Source organism: Microcebus murinus, chromosome 23, assembly GCF_040939455.1.
Source record: "Microcebus murinus isolate Inina chromosome 23, M.murinus_Inina_mat1.0, whole genome shotgun sequence".
NCBI classification, from domain to species: Eukaryota; Metazoa; Chordata; class Mammalia; order Primates; family Cheirogaleidae; genus Microcebus; species Microcebus murinus.
Window position 1 is genome coordinate 17195 of NC_134126.1, and position 25422 is coordinate 42616.

General features: G+C 63.1%; 7 non-coding genes across 7 annotated transcripts; all 7 read left to right on the forward strand.

Moving 5' to 3' along the window:
- Positions 1-526: 526 nt before the first annotated feature.
- LOC142863924 (5S ribosomal RNA) lies at positions 527-645 on the forward strand. The gene has a single exon (XR_012914589.1). It is a non-coding gene; the product is annotated as a 5S ribosomal RNA (ribosomal RNA).
- A 3787-nt stretch (positions 646-4432) lies between these two features.
- Positions 4433-4551, forward strand: LOC142863935 (5S ribosomal RNA). The gene has a single exon (XR_012914597.1). It is a non-coding gene; the product is annotated as a 5S ribosomal RNA (ribosomal RNA).
- A 3781-nt stretch (positions 4552-8332) lies between these two features.
- LOC142863946 (5S ribosomal RNA) lies at positions 8333-8451 on the forward strand. The gene has a single exon (XR_012914598.1). It is a non-coding gene; the product is annotated as a 5S ribosomal RNA (ribosomal RNA).
- Positions 8452-12232: 3781 nt separating this feature from the next.
- LOC142863957 (5S ribosomal RNA) lies at positions 12233-12351 on the forward strand. Its single transcript, XR_012914599.1, has one exon. It is a non-coding gene; the product is annotated as a 5S ribosomal RNA (ribosomal RNA).
- Positions 12352-16135: 3784 nt separating this feature from the next.
- Positions 16136-16254, forward strand: LOC142863968 (5S ribosomal RNA). Its single transcript, XR_012914600.1, has one exon. It is a non-coding gene; the product is annotated as a 5S ribosomal RNA (ribosomal RNA).
- Positions 16255-20036: 3782 nt separating this feature from the next.
- LOC142863979 (5S ribosomal RNA) lies at positions 20037-20155 on the forward strand. The gene has a single exon (XR_012914601.1). It is a non-coding gene; the product is annotated as a 5S ribosomal RNA (ribosomal RNA).
- A 3787-nt stretch (positions 20156-23942) lies between these two features.
- On the forward strand, positions 23943-24061 carry LOC142863990 (5S ribosomal RNA). Its single transcript, XR_012914602.1, has one exon. It is a non-coding gene; the product is annotated as a 5S ribosomal RNA (ribosomal RNA).
- The last annotated feature ends 1361 nt before the right edge of the window (positions 24062-25422 follow it).

The following is a 25422-nucleotide window of genomic DNA, read 5'->3' on the forward strand; positions in this document are numbered from 1 at the left end:
ACACATCCCCAGAGAGAGACGCCCCATACACTGGCTGTGCCCCAGCCCTGGCCCGGGGGAATAGGCGGCAGCCCACCCACAGGGCGAGGGGGGGGGCACAGCTGAAAGGGGTTGTGGGGGAGGGCGGCCCCTGGCTGGGGTCAAAGGGCGAGCGTCCCGCGCGTGCGCAGTCAGCGGCAGCGACGCGCTGGGGGTGGGCAGCGGGTAGGTGAAGGAGGCCGGGCGAGGAGACGAGGGGGGCTGGGAGGGCTCCACCTTGGCGAGTCCAGCCGTGGAGGCGCATCTTGTGTGAGTGTGAGTGAGTGTGAGTGTGTGTGTGTGTGTATAGAGAGACAGCCCCCCACCCCGCCCCGCCCCGCCCCGCCCCGCCCCGCCCATCACCCCCGTCCCTGGGAGCCAGCGGGACCCGGCCGGCGAACTCAACCGGCCCGGCCCGGCCCGGCGCGGGGCCTGGGGCGGGAGGCGGCGGCGGGGAAGCCCAGAGAGGCTCGGCTTCTCGAGCGGGGCAGGGGCGCCCTCCGCCGCCGTCTAGGGCCACACCACCCTGAACGCCCCCGATCTCGTCTGGTCTCGGAAGCTAAGCAGGGTCGGGCCTGGTTAGTACTTGGATGGGAGACCGCCTGGGAATACCGGGTGCCACAGGCTGCTGCTTTTTTTTTTTTTTGCCTCTTGTTCTGTCCCCTTTCTGGGAGCGCGGCGGCGGCCCGGGGTGGGGGTCACCCCCACCCTCAGCGCCCGCGCGGTGCCTGGCGCCCCAGCCCGCACCGTGGGGCCTCCTCTTGTCCCAAGCCGCGACACCGCCGCCACGCGGCAGCATGCGTGGCATCTGGACTGTCAGGTCTCAGACCAAAGGTCTGCTCTGTGGGAACCGACACGCTGGAGGAAACCTTGAGAGTCTGAGAGGGGAGGGAGTTCCAGAAGAAGGCCAGGATGTCATTTTGAGGGAGTATGTGACCAGAACTCGTCCCGTTGCTTTTGGGGTTCTATGGGCTACACGCAGGAATCTTTGGTGGTGGCACCTGATGTTGGGGGATCCGGAGTCACACCCAGACCTGCTCCACAGGCCTCCTTTTACTTTTCTCTTCGGATTCATTATTTTTAAAAAGTGTCTCTTACCTCTAGGATTGCATTTTCTTTTCTCTCTCTTTTCAAGCAGATGATGGGAGTACAAGTATTCAGGTGACATGTGTTGCCCGTGCCGCCCTCCCCCCTGTGTTCTTTTTTTTTTATTTTTTGAGACAGAGTCTCGTTTTGCTGCCCAGGCTAGAGTGAGTGCCATGGCGTCAGCCTAGCTCACAGCAACCTCAATCTCCGGGCTCAAGCAATCCTGCTGCCTCAGCCTCCCGAGTAGTTGGGACTACAGGCATGCACCACCACGCCCGGCTGTGTTTTTCTATATATATTAGTTGGCCAATTAATTTCTTTCTATTTTTAGTAGAGACGGGGTCTCGCTCTTGCTCAGGCTGGTTTCGAACTCCTGACCTGGAGCAATCCGCCCGCCTCGGCCTCCCAGAGAGCTAGGATTACAGGCGTGAGCCACCGCGCCCGGCCCCCCCTGTGTTCTTATTCATATACCTCTCATGTTGTTCCAGCGTATTGTGGGGGTACCAATGTTAAGGTCGGGTGCCTTGCCCTCTCCAAGCCTCCCCCCTCGGGTCAGAGCTTCAAGTGCGCCCATCCCCCAGTCGGTGCGCACCCACCCCATGCCTAATGGATGTGTATGCCCCTCCCCTCCCCCCACCCGCCCGACACCCACCCGATGAAGGTGATTCCTCTCCGTCCACTTAGGCGTCCATCCGTTCGTACCAATTTGCTGGTGAGCGCGCTCACGTGGTGCTCGTGTGTCCATTCTTGGGATACTTGGTTTACTGGAACGGGTTCCAGCTCTGGCCAGGAGAACACGAGAGGCGCCCTCTCACCGCTGCTCCTCACAGCCGAATGGCACTCCGTGGTGTCCACGCGCCACATTTTATTGATGCACTCCTGGATGGATGGGCACTCGGGTCGCTTCCACGTCTTTGGGATTGTGAATTGTGCCCTAACTGTAACCCTAACCCTTACCCAGCCCGTCTCCTCTGCCCCTGCCTGACGCACTCCTCCCCGGCCAGGCCCGTCACTGTCCTGGGCCCCCGCCTGACCGGCTCCTCCCCGCCCGGCCGGTCACCGTCCTCTGCCCCTGCCTGACACGCTCCTTCCCGCCCGGCCTCTCACCGTCCTCGGCCCCTGCCTGACCGGCTCCTCCGTCGCCTGGGCCTTCCAAGGGCTTGGTGTGGATGCTGCTTCCAGGAAGCCCTCCAGAAACCCGGCAGCAGGGTGGCCGCAGCAGTCTCCAGCAGCCGTCCCTAAGTCGCGTGAGTGCGGGGGACGTGCCCCCGCTGTGCCGCGGGGGCCCAGCCTGGTGTCTTCCCTGAGGCCCTGCGGCTGCCGGCTGGGCTGCCGCTCCCCGCAAGGGGAGAGCCGCGGAGGTGGGGACCGCCTCCTGATGGGGACGTACACGCAGCTCTCCACGTCGGATTCCGGGGCTCTCTGTCCTGCCCGAAGGCCCAGCTGGCCTGCGGGTCCTTAGAGTGGCAAAAACCTCCGAAAACTGAGACTGAGGGTCCGGTGGGTGTCTGCACTTTTGTGCTGGGCACCCCAGGGAGGCCCGGGGGCTGGCTGGACAACGTGGTCTGCTGGGCGGGGGGGGGGGGGTTGGAGGAGCAACTGATGCCCTTTGCACTTTGGGTAGCAAGAGTCTGAGGTGTCTCTGAGCCCTGTGCCCTGTGGGGGCGGGGCGGGGGGGAGGAGGAGGAGGAGGAGGAGGAGGTGGGAAGGGCCGGGGCCTGCAGTCCTGTTCCCGGGGTGGCACGGCAAGTGGCTTCTTCCACAGGCTGCTTGGCCTGGGCTCCCTGCACCTGGGCCTTTGGAGGACCGGCCCTGTGCTTGCCAACACTTCCTGCAGGGACCCAGAGCTGGGAGGTGGCATCTCTCAGCCCTGGGTCGGGCAGAGCCCCAGCGGGCCATGCCCACAACCTCTCTCAGCACCGGTCCCCCAGAAGGCTCCTTTGGGACCAGGATTCTCTTGCGGTGACTCTTTAAGGTCTGGCCCCTGGATGGAGGGGCACCAGGAGTAGAGGAGCAGGAAGGGGAAGGGGGTGGCCATGCGAGGGGACACTTTGAGGCCAAGTCCCAGCTTCAGCCTGATCCTCCTGGGAACCCCGCTCTGAGACAAGGAGCCGGGCTTCGCATTCCCACAGCAGCCAGTCGTGGGCTGAGGACACCTGGGGCGTTGGGAACTCCCTGGCTTCTCCTGGGTTTAACGTCTAGAGCTGCTTGTGAATCGCGCCGCCACACACACCCGAGCGCAGGTGTCTTCCGCACAGACTGCGGGCCTCGCTCTTCTGAATGCCGCTAGCTCGCCACCCACCCACGGGTGAACCTGGTCAGGGTGCTTTCTCTCAGGGGCAGACTCTTTTCCGGGCGGGCTACCGGTGTCTCTGTTTGCTCGTTTCTTTCTTCCATTTCGGGAAAGTCTTCCTTGCTGGGTGTGGAAATCTCCTATGCCTTCCCTCGCCTATTCTGTCAGCTTTCAAATTCTCTTTCAGTTGCCACCCTCACAGATGGATTAGGAAACTCTTTCCGGTGCACTCATTAGTGAAATGACCTCCAGGAAGCTGGAATCCAATATCTAATGGCCGATTTTTAGCGAGTCCACACGCCAGGGTGGTCGGGGTCCAATGCAGCCCCGGCCAGGCCCAGGCCCCTTGGACTGGGCCACAGGAGGACACGGAGGAGGGTCCCGGCCCCCACGAAGCGGTGCCGGCAGTTCTCCACGGGCTTGGGCGTTTTCCAGAGGTAGGAGATGGAGGGGACTGATTTCTTCAGCACCCCCCAAACCACGCCACCCCACCCCACCCATGGGACACATCCCCAGAGAGAGACGCCCCATACACTGGCTGTGCCCCAGCCCTGGCCCGGGGGAATAGGCGGCAGCCCACCCACAGGGCGAGGGGGGGGGCACAGCTGAAAGGGGTTGTGGGGGAGGGCGGCCCCTGGCTGGGGTCAAAGGGCGAGCGTCCCGCGCGTGCGCAGTCAGCGGCAGCGACGCGCTGGGGGTGGGCAGCGGGTAGGTGAAGGAGGCCGGGCGAGGAGACGAGGGGGGCTGGGAGGGCTCCACCTTGGCGAGTCCAGCCGTGGAGGCGCATCTTGTGTGAGTGTGAGTGAGTGTGAGTGTGTGTGTGTGTGTATAGAGAGACAGCCCCCCACCCCGCCCCGCCCCGCCCCGCCCCGCCCCGCCCCGCCCATCACCCCCGTCCCTGGGAGCCAGCGGGACCCGGCCGGCGAACTCAACCGGCCCGGCCCGGCCCGGCGCGGGGCCTGGGGCGGGAGGCGGCGGCGGGGAAGCCCAGAGAGGCTCGGCTTCTCGAGCGGGGCAGGGGCGCCCTCCGCCGCCGTCTAGGGCCACACCACCCTGAACGCCCCCGATCTCGTCTGGTCTCGGAAGCTAAGCAGGGTCGGGCCTGGTTAGTACTTGGATGGGAGACCGCCTGGGAATACCGGGTGCCACAGGCTGCTGCTTTTTTTTTTTTTTGCCTCTTGTTCTGTCCCCTTTCTGGGAGCGCGGCGGCGGCCCGGGGTGGGGGTCACCCCCACCCTCAGCGCCCGCGCGGTGCCTGGCGCCCCAGCCCGCACCGTGGGGCCTCCTCTTGTCCCAAGCCGCGACACCGCCGCCACGCGGCAGCATGCGTGGCATCTGGACTGTCAGGTCTCAGACCAAAGGTCTGCTCTGTGGGAACCGACACGCTGGAGGAAACCTTGAGAGTCTGAGAGGGGAGGGAGTTCCAGAAGAAGGCCAGGATGTCATTTTGAGGGAGTATGTGACCAGAACTCGTCCCGTTGCTTTTGGGGTTCTATGGGCTACACGCAGGAATCTTTGGTGGTGGCACCTGATGTTGGGGGATCCGGAGTCACACCCAGACCTGCTCCACAGGCCTCCTTTTACTTTTCTCTTCGGATTCATTATTTTTAAAAAGTGTCTCTTACCTCTAGGATTGCATTTTCTTTTCTCTCTCTTTTCAAGCAGATGATGGGAGTACAAGTATTCAGGTGACATGTGTTGCCCGTGCCGCCCTCCCCCCTGTGTTCTTTTTTTTTTATTTTTTGAGACAGAGTCTCGTTTTGCTGCCCAGGCTAGAGTGAGTGCCATGGCGTCAGCCTAGCTCACAGCAACCTCAATCTCCGGGCTCAAGCAATCCTGCTGCCTCAGCCTCCCGAGTAGTTGGGACTACAGGCATGCACCACCACGCCCGGCTGTGTTTTTCTATATATATTAGTTGGCCAATTAATTTCTTTCTATTTTTAGTAGAGACGGGGTCTCGCTCTTGCTCAGGCTGGTTTCGAACTCCTGACCTGGAGCAATCCGCCCGCCTCGGCCTCCCAGAGAGCTAGGATTACAGGCGTGAGCCACCGCGCCCGGCCCCCCCTGTGTTCTTATTCATATACCTCTCATGTTGTTCCAGCGTATTGTGGGGGTACCAATGTTAAGGTCGGGTGCCTTGCCCTCTCCAAGCCTCCCCCCTCGGGTCAGAGCTTCAAGTGCGCCCATCCCCCAGTCGGTGCGCACCCACCCCATGCCTAATGGATGTGTATGCCCCTCCCCTCCCCCCACCCGCCCGACACCCACCCGATGAAGGTGATTCCTCTCCGTCCACTTAGGCGTCCATCCGTTCGTACCAATTTGCTGGTGAGCGCGCTCACGTGGTGCTCGTGTGTCCATTCTTGGGATACTTGGTTTACTGGAACGGGTTCAAGCTCTGGCCAGGAGAACACGAGAGGCGCCCTCTCACCGCTGCTCCTCACAGCCGAATGGCACTCCGTGGTGTCCACGCGCCACATTTTATTGATGCACTCCTGGATGGATGGGCACTCGGGTCGCTTCCACGTCTTTGGGATTGTGAATTGTGCCCTAACTGTAACCCTAACCCTTACCCAGCCCGTCTCCTCTGCCCCTGCCTGACGCACTCTTCCCCGGCCAGGCCCGTCACTGTCCTGGGCCCCCGCCTGACCGGCTCCTCCCCGCCCGGCCGGTCACCGTCCTCTGCCCCTGCCTGACACGCTCCTTCCCGCCCGGCCTCTCACCGTCCTCGGCCCCTGCCTGACCGGCTCCTCCGTCGCCTGGGCCTTCCAAGGGCTTGGTGTGGATGCTGCTTCCAGGAAGCCCTCCAGAAACCCGGCAGCAGGGTGGCCGCAGCAGTCTCCAGCAGCCGTCCCTAAGTCGCGTGAGTGCGGGGGACGTGCCCCCGCTGTGCCGCGGGGGCCCAGCCTGGTGTCTTCCCTGAGGCCCTGCGGCTGCCGGCTGGGCTGCCGCTCCCCGCAAGGGGAGAGCCGCGGAGGTGGGGACCGCCTCCTGATGGGGACGTACACGCAGCTCTCCACGTCGGATTCCGGGGCTCTCTGTCCTGCCCGAAGGCCCAGCTGGCCTGCGGGTCCTTAGAGTGGCAAAAACCTCCGAAAACTGAGACTGAGGGTCCGGTGGGTGTCTGCACTTTTGTGCTGGGCACCCCAGGGAGGCCCGGGGGCTGGCTGGACAACGTGGTCTGCTGGGCGGGGGGGGGGGGTTGGAGGAGCAACTGATGCCCTTTGCACTTTGGGTAGCAAGAGTCTGAGGTGTCTCTGAGCCCTGTGCCCTGTGGGGGCGGGGCGGGGGGGAGGAGGAGGAGGAGGAGGAGGAGGTGGGAAGGGCCGGGGCCTGCAGTCCTGTTCCCGGGGTGGCACGGCAAGTGGCTTCTTCCACAGGCTGCTTGGCCTGGGCTCCCTGCACCTGGGCCTTTGGAGGACCGGCCCTGTGCTTGCCAACACTTCCTGCAGGGACCCAGAGCTGGGAGGTGGCATCTCTCAGCCCTATGTCGGGCAGAGCCCCAGCGGGCCATGCCCACAACCTCTCTCAGCACCGGTCCCCCAGAAGGCTCCTTTGGGACCAGGATTCTCTTGCGGTGACTCTTTAAGGTCTGGCCCCTGGATGGAGGGGCACCAGGAGTAGAGGAGCAGGAAGGGGAAGGGGGTGGCCATGCGAGGGGACACTTTGAGGCCAAGTCCCAGCTTCAGCCTGATCCTCCTGGGAACCCCGCTCTGAGACAAGGAGCCGGGCTTCGCATTCCCACAGCAGCCAGTCGTGGGCTGAGGACACCTGGGGCGTTGGGAACTCCCTGGCTTCTCCTGGGTTTAACGTCTAGAGCTGCTTGTGAATCGCGCCGCCACACACACCCGAGCGCAGGTGTCTTCCGCACAGACTGCGGGCCTCGCTCTTCTGAATGCCGCTAGCTCGCCACCCACCCACGGGTGAACCTGGTCAGGGTGCTTTCTCTCAGGGGCAGACTCTTTTCCGGGCGGGCTACCGGTGTCTCTGTTTGCTCGTTTCTTTCTTCCATTTCGGGAAAGTCTTCCTTGCTGGGTGTGGAAATCTCCTATGCCTTCCCTCGCCTATTCTGTCAGCTTTCAAATTCTCTTTCAGTTGCCACCCTCACAGATGGATTAGGAAACTCTTTCCGGTGCACTCATTAGTGAAATGACCTCCAGGAAGCTGGAATCCAATATCTAATGGCCGATTTTTAGCGAGTCCACACGCCAGGGTGGTCGGGGTCCAATGCAGCCCCGGCCAGGCCCAGGCCCCTTGGACTGGGCCACAGGAGGACACGGAGGAGGGTCCCGGCCCCCACGAAGCGGTGCCGGCAGTTCTCCACGGGCTTGGGCGTTTTCCAGAGGTAGGAGATGGAGGGGACTGATTTCTTCAGCACCCCCCAAACCACGCCACCCCACCCCACCCATGGGACACATCCCCAGAGAGAGACGCCCCATACACTGGCTGTGCCCCAGCCCTGGCCCGGGGGAATAGGCGGCAGCCCACCCACAGGGCGAGGGGGGGGGCACAGCTGAAAGGGGTTGTGGGGGAGGGCGGCCCCTGGCTGGGGTCAAAGGGCGAGCGTCCCGCGCGTGCGCAGTCAGCGGCAGCGACGCGCTGGGGGTGGGCAGCGGGTAGGTGAAGGAGGCCGGGCGAGGAGACGAGGGGGGCTGGGAGGGCTCCACCTTGGCGAGTCCAGCCGTGGAGGCGCATCTTGTGTGAGTGTGAGTGAGTGTGAGTGTGTGTGTGTGTGTATAGAGAGACAGCCCCCCACCCCGCCCCGCCCCGCCCCGCCCCGCCCATCACCCCCGTCCCTGGGAGCCAGCGGGACCCGGCCGGCGAACTCAACCGGCCCGGCCCGGCCCGGCCCGGCGCGGGGCCTGGGGCGGGAGGCGGCGGCGGGGAAGCCCAGAGAGGCTCGGCTTCTCGAGCGGGGCAGGGGCGCCCTCCGCCGCCGTCTAGGGCCACACCACCCTGAACGCCCCCGATCTCGTCTGGTCTCGGAAGCTAAGCAGGGTCGGGCCTGGTTAGTACTTGGATGGGAGACCGCCTGGGAATACCGGGTGCCACAGGCTGCTGCTTTTTTTTTTTTTTGCCTCTTGTTCTGTCCCCTTTCTGGGAGCGCGGCGGCGGCCCGGGGTGGGGGTCACCCCCACCCTCAGCGCCCGCGCGGTGCCTGGCGCCCCAGCCCGCACCGTGGGGCCTCCTCTTGTCCCAAGCCGCGACACCGCCGCCACGCGGCAGCATGCGTGGCATCTGGACTGTCAGGTCTCAGACCAAAGGTCTGCTCTGTGGGAACCGACACGCTGGAGGAAACCTTGAGAGTCTGAGAGGGGAGGGAGTTCCAGAAGAAGGCCAGGATGTCATTTTGAGGGAGTATGTGACCAGAACTCGTCCCGTTGCTTTTGGGGTTCTATGGGCTACACGCAGGAATCTTTGGTGGTGGCACCTGATGTTGGGGGATCCGGAGTCACACCCAGACCTGCTCCACAGGCCTCCTTTTACTTTTCTCTTCGGATTCATTATTTTTAAAAAGTGTCTCTTACCTCTAGGATTGCATTTTCTTTTCTCTCTCTTTTCAAGCAGATGATGGGAGTACAAGTATTCAGGTGACATGTGTTGCCCGTGCCGCCCTCCCCCCTGTGTTCTTTTTTTTTTATTTTTTGAGACAGAGTCTCGTTTTGCTGCCCAGGCTAGAGTGAGTGCCATGGCGTCAGCCTAGCTCACAGCAACCTCAATCTCCGGGCTCAAGCAATCCTGCTGCCTCAGCCTCCCGAGTAGTTGGGACTACAGGCATGCACCACCACGCCCGGCTGTGTTTTTCTATATATATTAGTTGGCCAATTAATTTCTTTCTATTTTTAGTAGAGACGGGGTCTCGCTCTTGCTCAGGCTGGTTTCGAACTCCTGACCTGGAGCAATCCGCCCGCCTCGGCCTCCCAGAGAGCTAGGATTACAGGCGTGAGCCACCGCGCCCGGCCCCCCCTGTGTTCTTATTCATATACCTCTCATGTTGTTCCAGCGTATTGTGGGGGTACCAATGTTAAGGTCGGGTGCCTTGCCCTCTCCAAGCCTCCCCCCTCGGGTCAGAGCTTCAAGTGCGCCCATCCCCCAGTCGGTGCGCACCCACCCCATGCCTAATGGATGTGTATGCCCCTCCCCTCCCCCCACCCGCCCGACACCCACCCGATGAAGGTGATTCCTCTCCGTCCACTTAGGCGTCCATCCGTTCGTACCAATTTGCTGGTGAGCGCGCTCACGTGGTGCTCGTGTGTCCATTCTTGGGATACTTGGTTTACTGGAACGGGTTCCAGCTCTGGCCAGGAGAACACGAGAGGCGCCCTCTCACCGCTGCTCCTCACAGCCGAATGGCACTCCGTGGTGTCCACGCGCCACATTTTATTGATGCACTCCTGGATGGATGGGCACTCGGGTCGCTTCCACGTCTTTGGGATTGTGAATTGTGCCCTAACTGTAACCCTAACCCTTACCCAGCCCGTCTCCTCTGCCCCTGCCTGACGCACTCCTCCCCGGCCAGGCCCGTCACTGTCCTGGGCCCCCGCCTGACCGGCTCCTCCCCGCCCGGCCGGTCACCGTCCTCTGCCCCTGCCTGACACGCTCCTTCCCGCCCGGCCTCTCACCGTCCTCGGCCCCTGCCTGACCGGCTCCTCCGTCGCCTGGGCCTTCCAAGGGCTTGGTGTGGATGCTGCTTCCAGGAAGCCCTCCAGAAACCCGGCAGCAGGGTGGCCGCAGCAGTCTCCAGCAGCCGTCCCTAAGTCGCGTGAGTGCGGGGGACGTGCCCCCGCTGTGCCGCGGGGGCCCAGCCTGGTGTCTTCCCTGAGGCCCTGCGGCTGCCGGCTGGGCTGCCGCTCCCCGCAAGGGGAGAGCCGCGGAGGTGGGGACCGCCTCCTGATGGGGACGTACACGCAGCTCTCCACGTCGGATTCCGGGGCTCTCTGTCCTGCCCGAAGGCCCAGCTGGCCTGCGGGTCCTTAGAGTGGCAAAAACCTCCGAAAACTGAGACTGAGGGTCCGGTGGGTGTCTGCACTTTTGTGCTGGGCACCCCAGGGAGGCCCGGGGGCTGGCTGGACAACGTGGTCTGCTGGGCGGGGGGGGGGGGGTTGGAGGAGCAACTGATGCCCTTTGCACTTTGGGTAGCAAGAGTCTGAGGTGTCTCTGAGCCCTGTGCCCTGTGGGGGCGGGGCGGGGGGGAGGAGGAGGAGGAGGAGGAGGAGGTGGGAAGGGCCGGGGCCTGCAGTCCTGTTCCCGGGGTGGCATGGCAAGTGGCTTCTTCCACAGGCTGCTTGGCCTGGGCTCCCTGCACCTGGGCCTTTGGAGGACCGGCCCTGTGCTTGCCAACACTTCCTGCAGGGACCCAGAGCTGGGAGGTGGCATCTCTCAGCCCTATGTCGGGCAGAGCCCCAGCGGGCCATGCCCACAACCTCTCTCAGCACCGGTCCCCCAGAAGGCTCCTTTGGGACCAGGATTCTCTTGCGGTGACTCTTTAAGGTCTGGCCCCTGGATGGAGGGGCACCAGGAGTAGAGGAGCAGGAAGGGGAAGGGGGTGGCCATGCGAGGGGACACTTTGAGGCCAAGTCCCAGCTTCAGCCTGATCCTCCTGGGAACCCCGCTCTGAGACAAGGAGCCGGGCTTCGCATTCCCACAGCAGCCAGTCGTGGGCTGAGGACACCTGGGGCGTTGGGAACTCCCTGGCTTCTCCTGGGTTTAACGTCTAGAGCTGCTTGTGAATCGCGCCGCCACACACACCCGAGCGCAGGTGTCTTCCGCACAGACTGCGGGCCTCGCTCTTCTGAATGCCGCTAGCTCGCCACCCACCCACGGGTGAACCTGGTCAGGGTGCTTTCTCTCAGGGGCAGACTCTTTTCCGGGCGGGCTACCGGTGTCTCTGTTTGCTCGTTTCTTTCTTCCATTTCGGGAAAGTCTTCCTTGCTGGGTGTGGAAATCTCCTATGCCTTCCCTCGCCTATTCTGTCAGCTTTCAAATTCTCTTTCAGTTGCCACCCTCACAGATGGATTAGGAAACTCTTTCCGGTGCACTCATTAGTGAAATGACCTCCAGGAAGCTGGAATCCAATATCTAATGGCCGATTTTTAGCGAGTCCACACGCCAGGGTGGTCGGGGTCCAATGCAGCCCCGGCCAGGCCCAGGCCCCTTGGACTGGGCCACAGGAGGACACGGAGGAGGGTCCCGGCCCCCACGAAGCGGTGCCGGCAGTTCTCCACGGGCTTGGGCGTTTTCCAGAGGTAGGAGATGGAGGGGACTGATTTCTTCAGCACCCCCCAAACCACGCCACCCCACCCCACCCATGGGACACATCCCCAGAGAGAGACGCCCCATACACTGGCTGTGCCCCAGCCCTGGCCCGGGGGAATAGGCGGCAGCCCACCCACAGGGCGAGGGGGGGGGCACAGCTGAAAGGGGTTGTGGGGGAGGGCGGCCCCTGGCTGGGGTCAAAGGGCGAGCGTCCCGCGCGTGCGCAGTCAGCGGCAGGCAGCGACGCGCTGGGGGTGGGCAGCGGGTAGGTGAAGGAGGCCGGGCGAGGAGACGAGGGGGGCTGGGAGGGCTCCACCTTGGCGAGTCCAGCCGTGGAGGCGCATCTTGTGTGAGTGTGAGTGAGTGTGAGTGTGTGTGTGTGTGTATAGAGAGACAGCCCCCCACCCCGCCCCGCCCCGCCCCGCCCCGCCCATCACCCCCGTCCCTGGGAGCCAGCGGGACCCGGCCGGCGAACTCAACCGGCCCGGCCCGGCCCGGCGCGGGGCCTGGGGCGGGAGGCGGCGGCGGGGAAGCCCAGAGAGGCTCGGCTTCTCGAGCGGGGCAGGGGCGCCCTCCGCCGCCGTCTAGGGCCACACCACCCTGAACGCCCCCGATCTCGTCTGGTCTCGGAAGCTAAGCAGGGTCGGGCCTGGTTAGTACTTGGATGGGAGACCGCCTGGGAATACCGGGTGCCACAGGCTGCTGCTTTTTTTTTTTTTTTGCCTCTTGTTCTGTCCCCTTTCTGGGAGCGCGGCGGCGGCCCGGGGTGGGGGTCACCCCCACCCTCAGCGCCCGCGCGGTGCCTGGCGCCCCAGCCCGCACCGTGGGGCCTCCTCTTGTCCCAAGCCGCGACACCGCCGCCACGCGGCAGCATGCGTGGCATCTGGACTGTCAGGTCTCAGACCAAAGGTCTGCTCTGTGGGAACCGACACGCTGGAGGAAACCTTGAGAGTCTGAGAGGGGAGGGAGTTCCAGAAGAAGGCCAGGATGTCATTTTGAGGGAGTATGTGACCAGAACTCGTCCCGTTGCTTTTGGGGTTCTATGGGCTACACGCAGGAATCTTTGGTGGTGGCACCTGATGTTGGGGGATCCGGAGTCACACCCAGACCTGCTCCACAGGCCTCCTTTTACTTTTCTCTTCGGATTCATTATTTTTAAAAAGTGTCTCTTACCTCTAGGATTGCATTTTCTTTTCTCTCTCTTTTCAAGCAGATGATGGGAGTACAAGTATTCAGGTGACATGTGTTGCCCGTGCCGCCCTCCCCCCTGTGTTCTTTTTTTTTTTTTTTTTTGAGACAGAGTCTCGTTTTGCTGCCCAGGCTAGAGTGAGTGCCATGGCGTCAGCCTAGCTCACAGCAACCTCAATCTCCGGGCTCAAGCAATCCTGCTGCCTCAGCCTCCCGAGTAGTTGGGACTACAGGCATGCACCACCACGCCCGGCTGTGTTTTTCTATATATATTAGTTGGCCAATTAATTTCTTTCTATTTTTAGTAGAGACGGGGTCTCGCTCTTGCTCAGGCTGGTTTCGAACTCCTGACCTGGAGCAATCCGCCCGCCTCGGCCTCCCAGAGAGCTAGGATTACAGGCGTGAGCCACCGCGCCCGGCCCCCCCTGTGTTCTTATTCATATACCTCTCATGTTGTTCCAGCGTATTGTGGGGGTACCAATGTTAAGGTCGGGTGCCTTGCCCTCTCCAAGCCTCCCCCCTCGGGTCAGAGCTTCAAGTGCGCCCATCCCCCAGTCGGTGCGCACCCACCCCATGCCTAATGGATGTGTATGCCCCTCCCCTCCCCCCACCCGCCCGACACCCACCCGATGAAGGTGATTCCTCTCCGTCCACTTAGGCGTCCATCCGTTCGTACCAATTTGCTGGTGAGCGCGCTCACGTGGTGCTCGTGTGTCCATTCTTGGGATACTTGGTTTACTGGAACGGGTTCCAGCTCTGGCCAGGAGAACACGAGAGGCGCCCTCTCACCGCTGCTCCTCACAGCCGAATGGCACTCCGTGGTGTCCACGCGCCACATTTTATTGATGCACTCCTGGATGGATGGGCACTCGGGTCGCTTCCACGTCTTTGGGATTGTGAATTGTGCCCTAACTGTAACCCTAACCCTTACCCAGCCCGTCTCCTCTGCCCCTGCCTGACGCACTCCTCCCCGGCCAGGCCCGTCACTGTCCTGGGCCCCCGCCTGACCGGCTCCTCCCCGCCCGGCCGGTCACCGTCCTCTGCCCCTGCCTGACACGCTCCTTCCCGCCCGGCCTCTCACCGTCCTCGGCCCCTGCCTGACCGGCTCCTCCGTCGCCTGGGCCTTCCAAGGGCTTGGTGTGGATGCTGCTTCCAGGAAGCCCTCCAGAAACCCGGCAGCAGGGTGGCCGCAGCAGTCTCCAGCAGCCGTCCCTAAGTCGCGTGAGTGCGGGGGACGTGCCCCCGCTGTGCCGCGGGGGCCCAGCCTGGTGTCTTCCCTGAGGCCCTGCGGCTGCCGGCTGGGCTGCCGCTCCCCGCAAGGGGAGAGCCGCGGAGGTGGGGACCGCCTCCTGATGGGGACGTACACGCAGCTCTCCACGTCGGATTCCGGGGCTCTCTGTCCTGCCCGAAGGCCCAGCTGGCCTGCGGGTCCTTAGAGTGGCAAAAACCTCCGAAAACTGAGACTGAGGGTCCGGTGGGTGTCTGCACTTTTGTGCTGGGCACCCCAGGGAGGCCCGGGGGCTGGCTGGACAACGTGGTCTGCTGGGCGGGGGGGGGGGGGTTGGAGGAGCAACTGATGCCCTTTGCACTTTGGGTAGCAAGAGTCTGAGGTGTCTCTGAGCCCTGTGCCCTGTGGGGGCGGGGCGGGGGGGAGGAGGAGGAGGAGGAGGAGGAGGTGGGAAGGGCCGGGGCCTGCAGTCCTGTTCCCGGGGTGGCACGGCAAGTGGCTTCTTCCACAGGCTGCTTGGCCTGGGCTCCCTGCACCTGGGCCTTTGGAGGACCGGCCCTGTGCTTGCCAACACTTCCTGCAGGGACCCAGAGCTGGGAGGTGGCATCTCTCAGCCCTGGGTCGGGCAGAGCCCCAGCGGGCCATGCCCACAACCTCTCTCAGCACCGGTCCCCCAGAAGGCTCCTTTGGGACCAGGATTCTCTTGCGGTGACTCTTTAAGGTCTGGCCCCTGGATGGAGGGGCACCAGGAGTAGAGGAGCAGGAAGGGGAAGGGGGTGGCCATGCGAGGGGACACTTTGAGGCCAAGTCCCAGCTTCAGCCTGATCCTCCTGGGAACCCCGCTCTGAGACAAGGAGCCGGGCTTCGCATTCCCACAGCAGCCAGTCGTGGGCTGAGGACACCTGGGGCGTTGGGAACTCCCTGGCTTCTCCTGGGTTTAACGTCTAGAGCTGCTTGTGAATCGCGCCGCCACACACACCCGAGCGCAGGTGTCTTCCGCACAGACTGCGGGCCTCGCTCTTCTGAATGCCGCTAGCTCGCCACCCACCCACGGGTGAACCTGGTCAGGGTGCTTTCTCTCAGGGGCAGACTCTTTTCCGGGCGGGCTACCGGTGTCTCTGTTTGCTCGTTTCTTTCTTCCATTTCGGGAAAGTCTTCCTTGCTGGGTGTGGAAATCTCCTATGCCTTCCCTCGCCTATTCTGTCAGCTTTCAAATTCTCTTTCAGTTGCCACCCTCACAGATGGATTAGGAAACTCTTTCCGGTGCACTCATTAGTGAAATGACCTCCAGGAAGCTGGAATCCAATATCTAATGGCCGATTTTTAGCGAGTCCACACGCCAGGGTGGTCGGGGTCCAATGCAGCCCCGGCCAGGCCCAGGCCCCTTGGACTGGGCCACAGGAGGACACGGAGGAGGGTCCCGGCCCCCACGAAGCGGTGCCGGCAGTTCTCCACGGGCTTGGGCGTTTTCCAGAGGTAGGAGATGGAGGGGACTGATTTCTTCAGCACCCCCCAAACCACGCCACCCCACCCCACCCATGGGACACATCCCCAGAGAGAGACGCCCCATACACTGGCTGTGCCCCAGCCCTGGCCCGGGGGAATAGGCGGCAGCCCACCCACAGGGCGAGGGGGGGGGCACAGCTGAAAGGGGTTGTGGGGGAGGGCGGCCCCTGGCTGGGGTCAAAGGGCGAGCGTCCCGCGCGTGCGCAGTCAGCGGCAGCGACGCGCTGGGGGTGGGCAGCGGGTAGGTGAAGGAGGCCGGGCGAGGAGACGAGGGGGGCTGGGAGGGCTCCACCTTGGCGAGTCCAGCCGTGGAGGCGCATCTTGTGTGAGTGTGAGTGAGTGTGAGTGTGTGTGTGTGTGTATAGAGAGACAGCCCCCCACCCCGCCCCGCCCCGCCCCGCCCCGCCCCGCCCATCACCCCCGTCCCTGGGAGCCAGCGGGACCCGGCCGGCGAACTCAACCGGCCCGGCCCGGCCCGGCGCGGGGCCTGGGGCGGGAGGCGGCGGCGGGGAAGCCCAGAGAGGCTCGGCTTCTCGAGCGGGGCAGGGGCGCCCTCCGCCGCCGTCTAGGGCCACACCACCCTGAACGCCCCCGATCTCGTCTGGTCTCGGAAGCTAAGCAGGGTCGGGCCTGGTTAGTACTTGGATGGGAGACCGCCTGGGAATACCGGGTGCCACAGGCTGCTGCTTTTTTTTTTTTTTGCCTCTTGTTCTGTCCCCTTTCTGGGAGCGCGGCGGCGGCCCGGGGTGGGGGTCACCCCCACCCTCAGCGCCCGCGCGGTGCCTGGCGCCCCAGCCCGCACCGTGGGGCCTCCTCTTGTCCCAAGCCGCGACACCGCCGCCACGCGGCAGCATGCGTGGCATCTGGACTGTCAGGTCTCAGACCAAAGGTCTGCTCTGTGGGAACCGACACGCTGGAGGAAACCTTGAGAGTCTGAGAGGGGAGGGAGTTCCAGAAGAAGGCCAGGATGTCATTTTGAGGGAGTATGTGACCAGAACTCGTCCCGTTGCTTTTGGGGTTCTATGGGCTACACGCAGGAATCTTTGGTGGTGGCACCTGATGTTGGGGGATCCGGAGTCACACCCAGACCTGCTCCACAGGCCTCCTTTTACTTTTCTCTTCGGATTCATTATTTTTAAAAAGTGTCTCTTACCTCTAGGATTGCATTTTCTTTTCTCTCTCTTTTCAAGCAGATGATGGGAGTACAAGTATTCAGGTGACATGTGTTGCCCGTGCCGCCCTCCCCCCTGTGTTCTTTTTTTTTTATTTTTTGAGACAGAGTCTCGTTTTGCTGCCCAGGCTAGAGTGAGTGCCATGGCGTCAGCCTAGCTCACAGCAACCTCAATCTCCGGGCTCAAGCAATCCTGCTGCCTCAGCCTCCCGAGTAGTTGGGACTACAGGCATGCACCACCACGCCCGGCTGTGTTTTTCTATATATATTAGTTGGCCAATTAATTTCTTTCTATTTTTAGTAGAGACGGGGTCTCGCTCTTGCTCAGGCTGGTTTCGAACTCCTGACCTGGAGCAATCCGCCCGCCTCGGCCTCCCAGAGAGCTAGGATTACAGGCGTGAGCCACCGCGCCCGGCCCCCCCTGTGTTCTTATTCATATACCTCTCATGTTGTTCCAGCGTATTGTGGGGGTACCAATGTTAAGGTCGGGTGCCTTGCCCTCTCCAAGCCTCCCCCCTCGGGTCAGAGCTTCAAGTGCGCCCATCCCCCAGTCGGTGCGCACCCACCCCATGCCTAATGGATGTGTATGCCCCTCCCCTCCCCCCACCCGCCCGACACCCACCCGATGAAGGTGATTCCTCTCCGTCCACTTAGGCGTCCATCCGTTCGTACCAATTTGCTGGTGAGCGCGCTCACGTGGTGCTCGTGTGTCCATTCTTGGGATACTTGGTTTACTGGAACGGGTTCCAGCTCTGGCCAGGAGAACACGAGAGGCGCCCTCTCACCGCTGCTCCTCACAGCCGAATGGCACTCCGTGGTGTCCACGCGCCACATTTTATTGATGCACTCCTGGATGGATGGGCACTCGGGTCGCTTCCACGTCTTTGGGATTGTGAATTGTGCCCTAACTGTAACCCTAACCCTTACCCAGCCCGTCTCCTCTGCCCCTGCCTGACGCACTCCTCCCCGGCCAGGCCCGTCACTGTCCTGGGCCCCCGCCTGACCGGCTCCTCCCCGCCCGGCCGGTCACCGTCCTCTGCCCCTGCCTGACACGCTCCTTCCCGCCCGGCCTCTCACCGTCCTCGGCCCCTGCCTGACCGGCTCCTCCGTCGCCTGGGCCTTCCAAGGGCTTGGTGTGGATGCTGCTTCCAGGAAGCCCTCCAGAAACCCGGCAGCAGGGTGGCCGCAGCAGTCTCCAGCAGCCGTCCCTAAGTCGCGTGAGTGCGGGGGACGTGCCCCCGCTGTGCCGCGGGGGCCCAGCCTGGTGTCTTCCCTGAGGCCCTGCGGCTGCCGGCTGGGCTGCCGCTCCCCGCAAGGGGAGAGCCGCGGAGGTGGGGACCGCCTCCTGATGGGGACGTACACGCAGCTCTCCACGTCGGATTCCGGGGCTCTCTGTCCTGCCCGAAGGCCCAGCTGGCCTGCGGGTCCTTAGAGTGGCAAAAACCTCCGAAAACTGAGACTGAGGGTCCGGTGGGTGTCTGCACTTTTGTGCTGGGCACCCCAGGGAGGCCCGGGGGCTGGCTGGACAACGTGGTCTGCTGGGCGGGGGGGGGGGGGTTGGAGGAGCAACTGATGCCCTTTGCACTTTGGGTAGCAAGAGTCTGAGGTGTCTCTGAGCCCTGTGCCCTGTGGGGGCGGGGCGGGGGGGAGGAGGAGGAGGAGGAGGAGGAGGTGGGAAGGGCCGGGGCCTGCAGTCCTGTTCCCGGGGTGGCACGGCAAGTGGCTTCTTCCACAGGCTGCTTGGCCTGGGCTCCCTGCACCTGGGCCTTTGGAGGACCGGCCCTGTGCTTGCCAACACTTCCTGCAGGGACCCAGAGCTGGGAGGTGGCATCTCTCAGCCCTGGGTCGGGCAGAGCCCCAGCGGGCCATGCCCACAACCTCTCTCAGCACCGGTCCCCCAGAAGGCTCCTTTGGGACCAGGATTCTCTTGCGGTGACTCTTTAAGGTCTGGCCCCTGGATGGAGGGGCACCAGGAGTAGAGGAGCAGGAAGGGGAAGGGGGTGGCCATGCGAGGGGACACTTTGAGGCCAAGTCCCAGCTTCAGCCTGATCCTCCTGGGAACCCCGCTCTGAGACAAGGAGCCGGGCTTCGCATTCCCACAGCAGCCAGTCGTGGGCTGAGGACACCTGGGGCGTTGGGAACTCCCTGGCTTCTCCTGGGTTTAACGTCTAGAGCTGCTTGTGAATCGCGCCGCCACACACACCCGAGCGCAGGTGTCTTCCGCACAGACTGCGGGCCTCGCTCTTCTGAATGCCGCTAGCTCGCCACCCACCCACGGGTGAACCTGGTCAGGGTGCTTTCTCTCAGGGGCAGACTCTTTTCCGGGCGGGCTACCGGTGTCTCTGTTTGCTCGTTTCTTTCTTCCATTTCGGGAAAGTCTTCCTTGCTGGGTGTGGAAATCTCCTATGCCTTCCCTCGCCTATTCTGTCAGCTTTCAAATTCTCTTTCAGTTGCCACCCTCACAGATGGATTAGGAAACTCTTTCCGGTGCACTCATTAGTGAAATGACCTCCAGGAAGCTGGAATCCAATATCTAATGGCCGATTTTTAGCGAGTCCACACGCCAGGGTGGTCGGGGTCCAATGCAGCCCCGGCCAGGCCCAGGCCCCTTGGACTGGGCCACAGGAGGACACGGAGGAGGGTCCCGGCCCCCACGAAGCGGTGCCGGCAGTTCTCCACGGGCTTGGGCGTTTTCCAGAGGTAGGAGATGGAGGGGACTGATTTCTTCAGCACCCCCCAAACCACGCCACCCCACCCCACCCATGGGACACATCCCCAGAGAGAGACGCCCCATACACTGGCTGTGCCCCAGCCCTGGCCCGGGGGAATAGGCGGCAGCCCACCCACAGGGCGAGGGGGGGGGCACAGCTGAAAGGGGTTGTGGGGGAGGGCGGCCCCTGGCTGGGGTCAAAGGGCGAGCGTCCCGCGCGTGCGCAGTCAGCGGCAGCGACGCGCTGGGGGTGGGCAGCGGGTAGGTGAAGGAGGCCGGGCGAGGAGACGAGGGGGGCTGGGAGGGCTCCACCTTGGCGAGTCCAGCCGTGGAGGCGCATCTTGTGTGAGTGTGAGTGAGTGTGAGTGTGTGTGTGTGTGTATAGAGAGACAGCCCCCCACCCCGCCCCGCCCCGCCCCGCCCCGCCCCGCCCATCACCCCCGTCCCTGGGAGCCAGCGGGACCCGGCCGGCGAACTCAACCGGCCCGGCCCGGCCCGGCGCGGGGCCTGGGGCGGGAGGCGGCGGCGGGGAAGCCCAGAGAGGCTCGGCTTCTCGAGCGGGGCAGGGGCGCCCTCCGCCGCCGTCTAGGGCCACACCACCCTGAACGCCCCCGATCTCGTCTGGTCTCGGAAGCTAAGCAGGGTCGGGCCTGGTTAGTACTTGGATGGGAGACCGCCTGGGAATACCGGGTGCCACAGGCTGCTGCTTTTTTTTTTTTTTGCCTCTTGTTCTGTCCCCTTTCTGGGAGCGCGGCGGCGGCCCGGGGTGGGGGTCACCCCCACCCTCAGCGCCCGCGCGGTGCCTGGCGCCCCAGCCCGCACCGTGGGGCCTCCTCTTGTCCCAAGCCGCGACACCGCCGCCACGCGGCAGCATGCGTGGCATCTGGACTGTCAGGTCTCAGACCAAAGGTCTGCTCTGTGGGAACCGACACGCTGGAGGAAACCTTGAGAGTCTGAGAGGGGAGGGAGTTCCAGAAGAAGGCCAGGATGTCATTTTGAGGGAGTATGTGACCAGAACTCGTCCCGTTGCTTTTGGGGTTCTATGGGCTACACGCAGGAATCTTTGGTGGTGGCACCTGATGTTGGGGGATCCGGAGTCACACCCAGACCTGCTCCACAGGCCTCCTTTTACTTTTCTCTTCGGATTCATTATTTTTAAAAAGTGTCTCTTACCTCTAGGATTGCATTTTCTTTTCTCTCTCTTTTCAAGCAGATGATGGGAGTACAAGTATTCAGGTGACATGTGTTGCCCGTGCCGCCCTCCCCCCTGTGTTCTTTTTTTTTTATTTTTTGAGACAGAGTCTCGTTTTGCTGCCCAGGCTAGAGTGAGTGCCATGGCGTCAGCCTAGCTCACAGCAACCTCAATCTCCGGGCTCAAGCAATCCTGCTGCCTCAGCCTCCCGAGTAGTTGGGACTACAGGCATGCACCACCACGCCCGGCTGTGTTTTTCTATATATATTAGTTGGCCAATTAATTTCTTTCTATTTTTAGTAGAGACGGGGTCTCGCTCTTGCTCAGGCTGGTTTCGAACTCCTGACCTGGAGCAATCCGCCCGCCTCGGCCTCCCAGAGAGCTAGGATTACAGGCGTGAGCCACCGCGCCCGGCCCCCCCTGTGTTCTTATTCATATACCTCTCATGTTGTTCCAGCGTATTGTGGGGGTACCAATGTTAAGGTCGGGTGCCTTGCCCTCTCCAAGCCTCCCCCCTCGGGTCAGAGCTTCAAGTGCGCCCATCCCCCAGTCGGTGCGCACCCACCCCATGCCTAATGGATGTGTATGCCCCTCCCCTCCCCCCACCCGCCCGACACCCACCCGATGAAGGTGATTCCTCTCCGTCCACTTAGGCGTCCATCCGTTCGTACCAATTTGCTGGTGAGCGCGCTCACGTGGTGCTCGTGTGTCCATTCTTGGGATACTTGGTTTACTGGAACGGGTTCCAGCTCTGGCCAGGAGAACACGAGAGGCGCCCTCTCACCGCTGCTCCTCACAGCCGAATGGCACTCCGTGGTGTCCACGCGCCACATTTTATTGATGCACTCCTGGATGGATGGGCACTCGGGTCGCTTCCACGTCTTTGGGATTGTGAATTGTGCCCTAACTGTAACCCTAACCCTTACCCAGCCCGTCTCCTCTGCCCCTGCCTGACGCACTCCTCCCCGGCCAGGCCCGTCACTGTCCTGGGCCCCCGCCTGACCGGCTCCTCCCCGCCCGGCCGGTCACCGTCCTCTGCCCCTGCCTGACACGCTCCTTCCCGCCCGGCCTCTCACCGTCCTCGGCCCCTGCCTGACCGGCTCCTCCGTCGCCTGGGCCTTCCAAGGGCTTGGTGTGGATGCTGCTTCCAGGAAGCCCTCCAGAAACCCGGCAGCAGGGTGGCCGCAGCAGTCTCCAGCAGCCGTCCCTAAGTCGCGTGAGTGCGGGGGACGTGCCCCCGCTGTGCCGCGGGGGCCCAGCCTGGTGTCTTCCCTGAGGCCCTGCGGCTGCCGGCTGGGCTGCCGCTCCCCGCAAGGGGAGAGCCGCGGAGGTGGGGACCGCCTCCTGATGGGGACGTACACGCAGCTCTCCACGTCGGATTCCGGGGCTCTCTGTCCTGCCCGAAGGCCCAGCTGGCCTGCGGGTCCTTAGAGTGGCAAAAACCTCCGAAAACTGAGACTGAGGGTCCGGTGGGTGTCTGCACTTTTGTGCTGGGCACCCCAGGGAGGCCCGGGGGCTGGCTGGACAACGTGGTCTGCTGGGCGGGGGGGGGGGGGTTGGAGGAGCAACTGATGCCCTTTGCACTTTGGGTAGCAAGAGTCTGAGGTGTCTCTGAGCCCTGTGCCCTGTGGGGGCGGGGCGGGGGGGAGGAGGAGGAGGAGGAGGAGGAGGTGGGAAGGGCCGGGGCCTGCAGTCCTGTTCCCGGGGTGGCACGGCAAGTGGCTTCTTCCACAGGCTGCTTGGCCTGGGCTCCCTGCACCTGGGCCTTTGGAGGACCGGCCCTGTGCTTGCCAACACTTCCTGCAGGGACCCAGAGCTGGGAGGTGGCATCTCTCAGCCCTGGGTCGGGCAGAGCCCCAGCGGGCCATGCCCACAACCTCTCTCAGCACCGGTCCCCCAGAAGGCTCCTTTGGGACCAGGATTCTCTTGCGGTGACTCTTTAAGGTCTGGCCCCTGGATGGAGGGGCACCAGGAGTAGAGGAGCAGGAAGGGGAAGGGGGTGGCCATGCGAGGGGACACTTTGAGGCCAAGTCCCAGCTTCAGCCTGATCCTCCTGGGAACCCCGCTCTGAGACAAGGAGCCGGGCTTCGCATTCCCACAGCAGCCAGTCGTGGGCTGAGGACACCTGGGGCGTTGGGAACTCCCTGGCTTCTCCTGGGTTTAACGTCTAGAGCTGCTTGTGAATCGCGCCGCCACACACACCCGAGCGCAGGTGTCTTCCGCACAGACTGCGGGCCTCGCTCTTCTGAATGCCGCTAGCTCGCCACCCACCCACGGGTGAACCTGGTCAGGGTGCTTTCTCTCAGGGGCAGACTCTTTTCCGGGCGGGCTACCGGTGTCTCTGTTTGCTCGTTTCTTTCTTCCATTTCGGGAAAGTCTTCCTTGCTGGGTGTGGAAATCTCCTATGCCTTCCCTCGCCTATTCTGTCAGCTTTCAAATTCTCTTTCAGTTGCCACCCTCACAGATGGATTAGGAAACTCTTTCCGGTGCACTCATTAGTGAAATGACCTCCAGGAAGCTGGAATCCAATATCTAATGGCCGATTTTTAGCGAGTCCACACGCCAGGGTGGTCGGGGTCCAATGCAGCCCCGGCCAGGCCCAGGCCCCTTGGACTGGGCCACAGGAGGACACGGAGGAGGGTCCCGGCCCCCACGAAGCGGTGCCGGCAGTTCTCCACGGGCTTGGGCGTTTTCCAGAGGTAGGAGATGGAGGGGACTGATTTCTTCAGCACCCCCCAAACCACGCCACCCCACCCCACCCATGGGACACATCCCCAGAGAGAGACGCCCCATACACTGGCTGTGCCCCAGCCCTGGCCCGGGGGAATAGGCGGCAGCCCACCCACAGGGCGAGGGGGGGGGCACAGCTGAAAGGGGTTGTGGGGGAGGGCGGCCCCTGGCTGGGGTCAAAGGGCGAGCGTCCCGCGCGTGCGCAGTCAGCGGCAGCGACGCGCTGGGGGTGGGCAGCGGGTAGGTGAAGGAGGCCGGGCGAGGAGACGAGGGGGGCTGGGAGGGCTCCACCTTGGCGAGTCCAGCCGTGGAGGCGCATCTTGTGTGAGTGTGAGTGAGTGTGAGTGTGTGTGTGTGTGTATAGAGAGACAGCCCCCCACCCCGCCCCGCCCCGCCCCGCCCCGCCCCGCCCCGCCCATCACCCCCGTCCCTGGGAGCCAGCGGGACCCGGCCGGCGAACTCAACCGGCCCGGCCCGGCCCGGCGCGGGGCCTGGGGCGGGAGGCGGCGGCGGGGAAGCCCAGAGAGGCTCGGCTTCTCGAGCGGGGCAGGGGCGCCCTCCGCCGCCGTCTAGGGCCACACCACCCTGAACGCCCCCGATCTCGTCTGGTCTCGGAAGCTAAGCAGGGTCGGGCCTGGTTAGTACTTGGATGGGAGACCGCCTGGGAATACCGGGTGCCACAGGCTGCTGCTTTTTTTTTTTTTTGCCTCTTGTTCTGTCCCCTTTCTGGGAGCGCGGCGGCGGCCCGGGGTGGGGGTCACCCCCACCCTCAGCGCCCGCGCGGTGCCTGGCGCCCCAGCCCGCACCGTGGGGCCTCCTCTTGTCCCAAGCCGCGACACCGCCGCCACGCGGCAGCATGCGTGGCATCTGGACTGTCAGGTCTCAGACCAAAGGTCTGCTCTGTGGGAACCGACACGCTGGAGGAAACCTTGAGAGTCTGAGAGGGGAGGGAGTTCCAGAAGAAGGCCAGGATGTCATTTTGAGGGAGTATGTGACCAGAACTCGTCCCGTTGCTTTTGGGGTTCTATGGGCTACACGCAGGAATCTTTGGTGGTGGCACCTGATGTTGGGGGATCCGGAGTCACACCCAGACCTGCTCCACAGGCCTCCTTTTACTTTTCTCTTCGGATTCATTATTTTTAAAAAGTGTCTCTTACCTCTAGGATTGCATTTTCTTTTCTCTCTCTTTTCAAGCAGATGATGGGAGTACAAGTATTCAGGTGACATGTGTTGCCCGTGCCGCCCTCCCCCCTGTGTTCTTTTTTTTTTATTTTTTGAGACAGAGTCTCGTTTTGCTGCCCAGGCTAGAGTGAGTGCCATGGCGTCAGCCTAGCTCACAGCAACCTCAATCTCCGGGCTCAAGCAATCCTGCTGCCTCAGCCTCCCGAGTAGTTGGGACTACAGGCATGCACCACCACGCCCGGCTGTGTTTTTCTATATATATTAGTTGGCCAATTAATTTCTTTCTATTTTTAGTAGAGACGGGGTCTCGCTCTTGCTCAGGCTGGTTTCGAACTCCTGACCTGGAGCAATCCGCCCGCCTCGGCCTCCCAGAGAGCTAGGATTACAGGCGTGAGCCACCGCGCCCGGCCCCCCCTGTGTTCTTATTCATATACCTCTCATGTTGTTCCAGCGTATTGTGGGGGTACCAATGTTAAGGTCGGGTGCCTTGCCCTCTCCAAGCCTCCCCCCTCGGGTCAGAGCTTCAAGTGCGCCCATCCCCCAGTCGGTGCGCACCCACCCCATGCCTAATGGATGTGTATGCCCCTCCCCTCCCCCCACCCGCCCGACACCCACCCGATGAAGGTGATTCCTCTCCGTCCACTTAGGCGTCCATCCGTTCGTACCAATTTGCTGGTGAGCGCGCTCACGTGGTGCTCGTGTGTCCATTCTTGGGATACTTGGTTTACTGGAACGGGTTCAAGCTCTGGCCAGGAGAACACGAGAGGCGCCCTCTCACCGCTGCTCCTCACAGCCGAATGGCACTCCGTGGTGTCCACGCGCCACATTTTATTGATGCACTCCTGGATGGATGGGCACTCGGGTC